This window comes from Chrysemys picta, unplaced genomic scaffold (assembly GCF_011386835.1).
Source record: "Chrysemys picta bellii isolate R12L10 unplaced genomic scaffold, ASM1138683v2 scaf1898, whole genome shotgun sequence".
In the NCBI taxonomy this organism is placed as follows: domain Eukaryota; kingdom Metazoa; phylum Chordata; order Testudines; family Emydidae; genus Chrysemys; species Chrysemys picta.
Window position 1 is genome coordinate 1179 of NW_027054603.1, and position 9822 is coordinate 11000.

Consider the following 9822-nt stretch of genomic DNA (forward strand, 5'->3'; position numbering starts at 1 on the left):
GGAGTTCTACCTCTCTCTGGGGAGGATACCAGACTCTGCACATGCCTCTTCCATTGCTTGTGGGGTGTTACTTGCCTCACTGACGGGTGAGTCCTGCTGGCCACTAGGGGGTGCACTAGGCAACATAAGATGGGGGACCCCCCCACACACACACTGAGAACAATGGGAGCTGGGTTTGGCCTGGAGGATTTGAAGTCAGGACGTCGGGGGATACCCCAGGGTTTTGTCCTATGGGTCTCTAATGGCAAGCAGCATCTTGCTCCACAGCGGGAGTGTGAGTACCCCCAGGGGCTGTGGGGTGCGAGGGGAGCCACAGCCCTTCGTCTAACTGTGGTGGCCACAATCTCTCTGCCCAGCATAAAAGGAAACATGGCCAGATGTCAGGTTCCTGATCCCTGCATGGAGGGTCAGAGCTGTTTTGCTGACTCATCTTGCAGCTGGACCACGGGGTCTCATCATCCCCAACTCCGGATGGTTAAGGAAACAATCCCTCATTGGCTGCCCAGGATGGAAAGGGGTCAAGTGAGCCTTCTCTACCTCTAAGTTTTAGCTTCTGCTAAGGTTTTTTGTTTTGTTTTTGTTTTTGTTTTGGCTGCTGCTAAGTGAATGACCCCAACATGCGAGCTCAAAGTGACTGACTATGTTTCCCTCCCTCTGGCTGCTCCACAGGTGACGATAAGGAAGATGAGCCCGAAATCCCCCTGAGCCCTCAGCCACGCCCCCTGGCAGAGCTGCAGCTCAAGGAGAAAGCAGTACCCATGCCTGAAGCCAGTGCCTTCTTCATCTTCAGCTAGGATTACCATACGTCCTCTTTTTCCCGGACATGTCCGGCTTTTCGGCACTCAAACCCCCCACCGGGGGGAATTGCCAAAAAGCCGAACATGTCCGGGAAAATGGCGGCTCTGCTCCTCCCCGACTCTTCGGCTCTGTTTAAGAGCCGGGCTGCCCGAGCGCTACCGGCTTCGGGCAGCCCCCGTGCCTCCGGATCCTGCGCCGCTGGAGCCCGGGAGGGGAAGTGCCCGGCTGGGGGCGCAGGGTCCAGAGGCATAGGGGCTGCCCAAAGCCCGAGCGCTACCGGCTTCACGGTTTGCCGGGCAGCCTCCAGACCCTGCGCCCCCGGCTGGGCGCTTCCCCACCCAGGCTCCAGCTGTGCTGGGGAAGCGCCGGCCGGGGGCGCAGGGTCTGGGGGCTGCCCGTCAAACCCTGAAGCCGGTAGCGCTGGGGCAGCCCTTTCCCCATGGCTGGGAGTGGGAGGGAGGAGGGGGTGGAGTTAGGGTGGGAAGGGGCGGAGTTGAGGCGGGGCTAGGGGTGGGGAAATGGGCGGGGCCAGGGCCCATGGAGGGTCCTCTTTTTTTATTTATTAGATATGGTAACCCTATCTTCAGCCCAACCAACAAGTACCGGTAGGTGCTGCTTCTCCTCCCATCTGTCAGAAACCCAGCAGTGATCAACGAGGATAGAACCTGGAACCTCCCGACTGAGCTACAAAGTAACACCTTTAACTGTAATGGGCTGTTCCAGCCTCTGGAGCCAGCTGTGCCCACACGCTGTCCCAGGGTAGAAGCATGCCGGGCACACAGAATGAGGGGTGCCACCCCCGAGACTCACGCAGGGATCTCCCCAGCTGCACCACTCCCCAAGCTCTAACCTGGGCTGTCACTCAGCCCCTTGGAACTGACAATGCTTTGACTGCCTGCCTCCCCTCTCTCCCTTCCCCAGGATCCGAGTGCTGTGCCAGCGAATCGTCAACGCCACCTGGTTCACCAACTTCATCCTGCTCTTCATCCTGCTCAGCAGCGTCTCCCTGGCGGCCGAGGATCCCATCCGGCCTGTGTCCTTCAGGAACAAGGTTCCCAGGATGGGCTGTTGGGGAAAGCAGTTTGAGCCACCAGAAACGTGCAGCTTCAGGGGACTGCTTGCCAGGCTATCGCCTTGTGCCCAAGGAGAGTTTAGTGCAGGGGATGAGGAATCAGGAGTCCTTGGTTCTTTTCCTGGCTCTGGAAGGAAAACCTGTTCCAGAGCTGCAGCAGGGGATTCTGGGTTCTCATTCCTGGCTGGCACTAACTTTACTTTGTGGCCCTGGGCCAGTCACTTCCTCTCTGTGCCTCACCATCCCAGTCTGTAGCAGAGGGATAATAAAGCTGCCCTGTGAGGTTACATTCGTTCCCCGCTGGGATCTGCTCGGCCCCTGTGGTGCAGGGAGCGGTAGGGATACCCACAGAGAAGTCCGTTGCTCTGTGAAGCACTCGGAGACCCCACAAGTGTGGATGGAGTTATTCATCAGAACTCCACGGCTGGAGGTGGGCCATTGGGCAGGGTGCAGAGGTGGCACCAAGCATTCGTGCTGTCAGGCACTCGGCTGGCTGGTTCTTGCTCACGTGCTCAGGGTCCAACCGATCACCATATTTGGGGTCAGGAAGGAGTTTCCCCCCAGGTCACACCAGCTGGCATCTTGGGGCTGGCTGGTTTTGCCTTCCTCTGGGGCACAGATCACTTGCAAGGACCCGCTGGGTATGTCTCAATAAAACAAATCCCTGCCATTGCAGGGGCCTGAGCCATTCGTGGGCCCCTCAATCACTGGACTGCTGGCTTAGGTTTCCGTGGAAAGCTCAGCAGCGTGGGGCACACTGGCTTCTGCCCCTAGCACTGCCACTAACTGCCTGTGTGATCACTGGCAAGTCACTTAACATCACTCTGTGCCTCAGATTCCCCACCTTTAAATTGTCTTGGATTGTAATACTGTGAATGCACAGAGCCTTTCATCTGAGGACCCCAAAGCACTGTCACTAACCTCGTTTTACACACAGGGAAACTGAGGCCCAGAGAGGGGAAATTACTTGCCCAAGGTCACCCAGCTAGATGCTTACAGAGCTGGGAAAAGAACCCAGGGATCCTGACACCTTAGGCCATGGTCCTTTCCCAGAACCAGGAATTGAACCCAGGAGTCCTGACCCTAAATCGCCAGCATTAACCATTAGAACACTGACTGGCGAGGCCACATCTGGAGTACTGTGTCCAGTTTTGGGCCTCCCACTACAAAAGGGATGTGGACAAATTGGAGAGAGTCCAGCGGAGGGCAATGAAAATGATCAGGGGGTTGGGGCACATGACTTACTAGGAGAAGCTGAGGGAACTGGGATTATTTAGTCTGCAGAAGAGAAGAGTGAGAGGGGATTTGGTAGCAGCCTTCAACTACCTAAACAGGGGTTCCAAAGAGGATGAAGCTCGGTTGTTCTCAGTGATGGCAGATGACAGAACAAGGAGTAATGGTCTCAAGTTGCAGTGAGGGAGGTCTAGGTTGGATATTAGGAAAAACGATTTCACTAGGAGGGTGGTGAAGCACTGGAATGGGTTACCTAGGGAGGTGGTGGAATCTCCATCCTTAGTGGTTTTTAAGTTCTGGCTTGACAAAGCCCTGTCTGGGATGATTTAGTTGGGGTTGTTCCTGCTCTGAGCAGGGGGTTGGATTTGATGACCTCCTGAGGTCCCTTCCAACCCTAATCTTCTATGATTCTATGAACACTCTCCCCTCCCAAAGATGGGAACAGTAGCTAGGAATCCTGGCTCCTGGGCTCTAACCCTTGGACTGCTGTGTTCTGCTAAGGATAATCCTTTTCTGACTGCTGTGGAGGCTGGGAGGCTTAATTCATTAGTATCGTAAAGATGCTGGCGTGAAAGAAGCAGTCACAGTGCAAAGCATGTATGTATTATTGTTGTATTTATTATTAGCACCAGGTGTGCAGTTTCCATTCAGCGGGGCAGTGTGCCGTCTGTCTGCCAAAGCTCCTGGTTGTAGGACGTTCAAATAACATCTGGTCTCCTGAGTTACCAAAACCTCTCCCTTATTTTTATCTTCAGGTTCTGGGATATCGGCTTCACCTCCGTGTTCACAGTTGAAATAGTCCTGAAGGTGAGTCACACCCCATCTTTCTGGAGCCAGTGCATAATGGGGTGATGCCAGCGGTGAGGGGAGCCGCTGATCGGGGCAGAGCAGAGGCAGGCGTCACCAGTGGATGGGGAATCTTTGATTGAGGCTGCTGCTGCACACAGACAGACACTGGGGGGTTCGCTGGCCAGCCTGTGCCACTTACTGTCACCACTAGGGCGGCCTCCTCCGTACAGCTAGTCAGAACATTTGCCTCAAACGTTTTTCGTTAGTTTCTCCAAAACTGAAATTTGTCATGAAATTGTGTTGATTCTGACAAAAATTCCTGCCAAAAAAAAAAGAGCTTTGGAAATGTTCAAAATGTTGTTTAGAATTTGATGTCCTTTCTTTTTTCATGTTTACATTATTTCATACCATGGCAGGAGTAACAGTGCAATAGGTTTCCATCAATACGAACTAGCAACTGCCATTAATGTACACCCATAATATGCCCTATTACTGTGACATGTCATAATATAATAGAAATTAGGGCTGTCAATTAATCGCAGTTAACTCATGCGATTAAATAAAAAATCACGATTAGTCGCAGTTTTAATCTCACTGTTAATCGATAGAATGCCACTTGAAATTTGTTAAATATTTGTGGATGTTTTTCTACATTTTCAAATATATTGATTTCAATGACAACACAGAATACAAAGTGTACAGTGCTCACTTTATATTATTTTTGATTACAGATATTTGCACTGTAAAAATGATAAATAAAAGAAATAGTATTTTTCAGTTCACCTCATACAAGTACTGGAGTGCAATCTCTTTATTGTGAAAATGCGACTTACAAATGTAGATTTTTTTTGGTTCCATAATTGCATTCAAAAACAAAACAATGCAAAACTTTAGAGCAGGGGTGGCCAGCCTGTGCCTCGGGAGCCACATGCAGCTCTTCAGAAGTTAACATGCGGCTCCTTGTATAGGCACCGACTCTGGGGCTGGAGCTACAGGCGCCAACTTTCCAATGTGCCGGGGGGTGCTCACTGCTCAACCCCTGGCTCTGCCACAGGCCCTGCCCCCACTCCACTCCTTCCCGCGCCCTTCCCTGAGCCTTCCGTGTCCTCGTTCCTCCCCCCCCCCCCCCCGAGCCTCCTGCACACCACAAAACAGCTGATTGGGAGGTGCGGGGAGGGAGGGGGAGGTGCTGATCGGCAGGGCTGCTGGTGGGCAGGGGATGGCGGGGAGCTGATGGGGGTCTGCTGACATATTACTGTGGCTCTTTGGCAATGTACATTGGTAAATTCTGGCTCCTTCTCAGGCTCAGGTTGGCCACCCTTGCTTTAGAGCAGTGGCTCTCAAACCTTTTTTACTGGTGACCCCTTTCACATAGGAAGCTTCTGAGTGCGACCCCCATTATAAATTAAGAACACTTTTTTATATATTTAACACCATTCTAAATGCTGGAGGCAAAGCGGGGTTTGGGAGAGGTTGACAGCTCTCAACCCCCCATGTAATAACCTTGTGACCCCCTGAGAGGTCTGTGACAGCGTACCCCATAAGGCTTTATGGGGGGAGTGTTTATAAATGTATGTATGATATAACTGAAATATGTTTTGTGCCGCCTGTGCCACGTAACATATCTCCGTAAAGGTTATGGTCTACTAATAATTTATCCTATTTGTACATATATATCATTTTCCACTTGAGGTTAAGAATTTGGGGTGTATGCTTGCTTGATTTCTAAGTAAGCTCTGTGAGGCATTTGGTCAGCTTCTTTAGGAAGGAATTCGCCAGGTTAAGTACCTGATCAGGAAACACTTGGGGAACAATGCATCTTGGAATGCTCCAATCCACATAAGAAGTTTTTCTGAAAACATGCAAGATACCGTGTGGACAATGGCTTCAGCCTGTAAAGACTGAGTCATGCAGGGACATATGACTTGCCCAGGTGACCCCAGAACTCCATCTTGGAGCTGAACTTTGCATAGGAGGGAGGAGGGGGGGTCTCCACCCACAAGAGAGAGTTTATTTAAATCCGTGGGAGACCCCTCCATTTTGTCTTCAGCTGGCTAAAGAAGGAGCCTCTCCACCCCCCCCCACCCCCCAGGATACTTGAAGGAGACTGAAACAAAGGACAGTAACTATAGGGGGTGTGAGTGATTGCTGGACCCAGGCTAAAAGAAGATTAGCCTGTAAAAGGGAGCACTCTGGAACTGGTGAGGAAATTATCTGTATTCAGTTTGATTAGGCATAGATTTGCGCATTTGATTTTATTTTGCTTGGTGACTTACTTTGTTCTGTCTGTTACTACTTTGAACCACTTAAATCCTACTGTCTGTATTTAATAAAATCACTTCTTATTTAGTAATTTACTCAGAGTATGTATTAATACCTGGGGGAGCAAACAGCTGTGCATATCTCTCTATCAGTGTTATAGAGGGCGAACAATTTATGAGTTTGCCCTGCATAAGCTTTATGCAGGGTAAAACGGATTTATCTGGGTTTAGACCCCATTGGGAGTTGGGCATCTGAGTGCTAAAGACAAGCACACTACTGTGAGCTGTTTTCAGGTAAACTTGCAGCTTTGGGACAAGTGATTCAGACCCTGGGTCTGTGTTAGAGCCAGACAGAAGTGTCTGGCTCAGCAAGACAGGGTGCTGGAGTCCTGAGCTGGCAGGGAAAACAGAAGCAGGGGTAGTCTTTGCACACCGGGTGGCAGCTCCCAAGGGGGTTTCTGTGATCCAACCCGTCACAAGGTCCCAAACCCCAGTTTGAGAACCCCTGCTTTAGAGCCTACAAGTCCACTCGATCCTACTTCTTGTTCAGCCAATCACTCAGACAAAAAAGGTTTCAAAGTAGCAGCCGTGTTAGTCTGTATCTGCAAAAAGAATAGGAGTATTTGTGGCACCTTAGAGACTAACAAATTTATTTCAGCATAAGCTTCTTCGGATGCATAGAATGGAACACACAGACAGAAGATATTTATACATACAGAGAACGTGAAAAGGTGGAAGAACGCATACCAACTGTAAGAGGCCAATCGATTGAGATGAGCTATCAGCAGCAGAAGAAAAAAACCCTTTGAAGTGATAATCGAGATGACCCATAGAAGGTGTGAGGAGAACTTAACATGGGGAAAAAAATTCAATTAGTGTAATGACCCAACCATTCCCAGTCTCTAAAGTTTGTTTACATTGACGGGAGATACTGCTGCCTGCTTCTTATTTACAATGTCACCAGATAGTGAGAACCGGCGTTCACATGGCACTTTTGTAGCTGGCATTACAAAGTATTTACATGCCAGCTATGCTAAATATTCGTATGCCCCTTCAAGCTTCGGCCACCATTCCAGAGGACAGGCTTCCATGCTGATGACGCTTGTTAAAAAAATAATGCATTAATAAAATTTGTGACTGAACTCCTTGGGGGAGAACTGTATGCCTCTGGCTCTGTTTTACCCGCATTCTGCCATATATCATGTTATAGCAGTCTCAGATGATGACCCAGCACATGTTGTTCATTTTAAGAACACTTTTGCTGCAGATTTGACAAAATGCAAAGAAGGTACCATGTGAGATTTCTAAAGATAACTACAGCACTGAACCCAAGGTTTAAGAATCTGAAGTGCCTTCCAAAATCTGAGAGGGACAAGGTGTGGAACATGCTTTCAGAAGTCTTAAAAGTGCAGTGTTCGGATGCAAAAACTACAGAACCCGAACCACCAAAAAAGAAAATCAACCTTCTGCTAGTGGCATCTGACTCAGATTATGAAAATGAACATGCATCGGTCCGCTCTGCTTTGGATTGTTATCAGTCAGAACCCATCATCAGCATGGACGCATGTCCTCTGGAATGGTGGATGAAGCATGAAGGGACATATGAATCTTTAGCGCATCTGGCATGTAAATAACTAGTGATGCCGGCTACAACAGTGCCATGAGAACACCTGTTCTCACTTTCAGGTGAGATTGTAAATAAGAAGCCGGCAGCATTAGCTCCTGCAAATGTAAACAAACTTGTTTGTCTGAGTGATTGGCTGAACAAGAAATAGGACTGAGTGGACTTGTAGGCTCTAAAGTTTTACATTGTTTTATTTTTGAATGCAGTTATTTTTTGTACATAATTCTACATTTTTAAGTTCAACTTTCATGATAAAGAGATTGCACTACAGTACTTTTATTGGGTGAATTGAAAAATACTATTTCATTTGTTTTTTACAGTGCAAGTATTTGTAATCAAAAATAAATATAAAGTGAGCACTGTGCACTTTGTATTCTGTGTTGTAATTGAAATCAATATATTTGAAAATGTAGAAAACATCCAAAAATATTTAAAGAAATGGTATTCTATTATTGTTTAACAGCAAGATTAATCAATATTAAGGGCAGCTGCCACTTAGCATGGATTGAAACAGCTTCGCTTTTCTTTTAGATCAAAATGTCTCCTGTTTGTGTTGTAATGAAATAGTTTGACACTGGAGTTACAATGCAAACAGCAGACGTTTTGACCTAGAAGAGAAGATGTTTCAATCAGTGCTAAGTAGCAGCTGTCCTTAACTGTTTTAAAAATGCACAGATTAATCCATTCCAAGGCTAGAAGTCACCATTACGATCACCTGGTTTGACCTACTATGTGACACAGACCATAGAACGTAGAGAATGCCTTTAGAAAAACATCCCCTCTTGATTTAAAAATTGTCAGTGCTGGAGTCTCCACCACGTCCCTGGGTAAATTGCTCCTATGATTAATTACCTTCACTGTAAACAATTTACACCTTCTTTCCAGTCTGAATTTGTCTAGTTTCAACTTCCAGCCATGGGACTATATTATGCCTTTCTCTGCTAGACTGAAGCACCCGTTATTAAATATTTAAAATAAAATCAATAGAATAATTAAATGATTATGTCATTTTACGACACCAGTAGTAGTGTATGCCACAGACATGTCATTAAATAATAGAAAAATAAAAATATTAAACAAACAAACAAAAAAGAAATAAAATAAAATAAAATAAAACAAAATTTCAAAGTGTTCCAGAACCAACATTTTTCAAAACTTCCATTTCATGGGATATTTTGAAAATATTTTTTTTGTTCCAATCGGGACCAAAACCAAATGACGATGTGTCGAAATTTCCCCCGAAACAGAAATGCCGAGTTTTGACCAGCTCTGCTCCTGAGTCCCACCCTAGACGGACCAGTCAGAGAAGGCCCTGCGGGCCGTGCTCTACTGTGGCCGGTTGGGCGCCCAGGGAAGCATTTGTTTAGTGGCTGTCAGCCCAGTTCCTAGGCCACAGGTGTCTGCGTGAGAAAAGCACCATCACAATTGGCAGCTGGGCCAAGAATGGGCTGTGGAGAATGAACTCCCTGGAGAGACTCCTGTGGGGTGGGGCTGAGGCTCGCTGGCTCAGTGGTACATGATAAGCTTCCTTTACTGTGCCTATTCTGTGGATCTAGAGAGGACTTAAGTGTCCAGGGCTCCAATCTGGCTTCTTTCATGAGCAGCAGTCACTAAAACGAGAGAGGATCAGAGGTGATCTGCCCCGTTCCCATTAACTCCCCTCTGCTTCCCTTCAGATGACCGCATACGGTGCATTCCTTCACAAGGGGTCCTTCTGCCGGAACTACTTCAACCTCCTGGATCTGCTGGTGGTTGCTGTCTCCCTCATCTCCATGGGAATTGAGTAAGCACCCGTTGTAGCAACAGGTCTGCCTGTTCAGCAGAGGATAGGGCCATCTGCTGTGCTGTCATCTATGTTGGCAATAGAGACGTAGGATGGGTTAGGCCATTGGTCTGTCTAGCCTAGTATCTCACCTCCAGCAATGACCAGTAACTGATGCTGCAGATGGTAGGGATGCACCTGGGCAGACGCAGGGCTGTAGATGGAGGGTGAGGAGTAATTCCCTCCTGATCCCTGTGACAATCAGCCTGTGCCCAGAAGCATG

The 9822-nt window shown here is 48.0% G+C and overlaps 1 long non-coding RNA gene across 1 annotated transcript; it reads left to right on the plus strand.

The window, feature by feature from the left end:
- The first annotated feature begins 1381 nt into the window (after positions 1-1381).
- LOC135980122 (uncharacterized) lies at positions 1382-9562 on the plus strand. The gene is made up of 3 exons (XR_010597344.1): positions 1382-1849; positions 3859-3910; positions 9454-9562. It is a non-coding gene; the product is annotated as an uncharacterized LOC135980122 (long non-coding RNA).
- Positions 9563-9822: the final 260 nt, after the last annotated feature.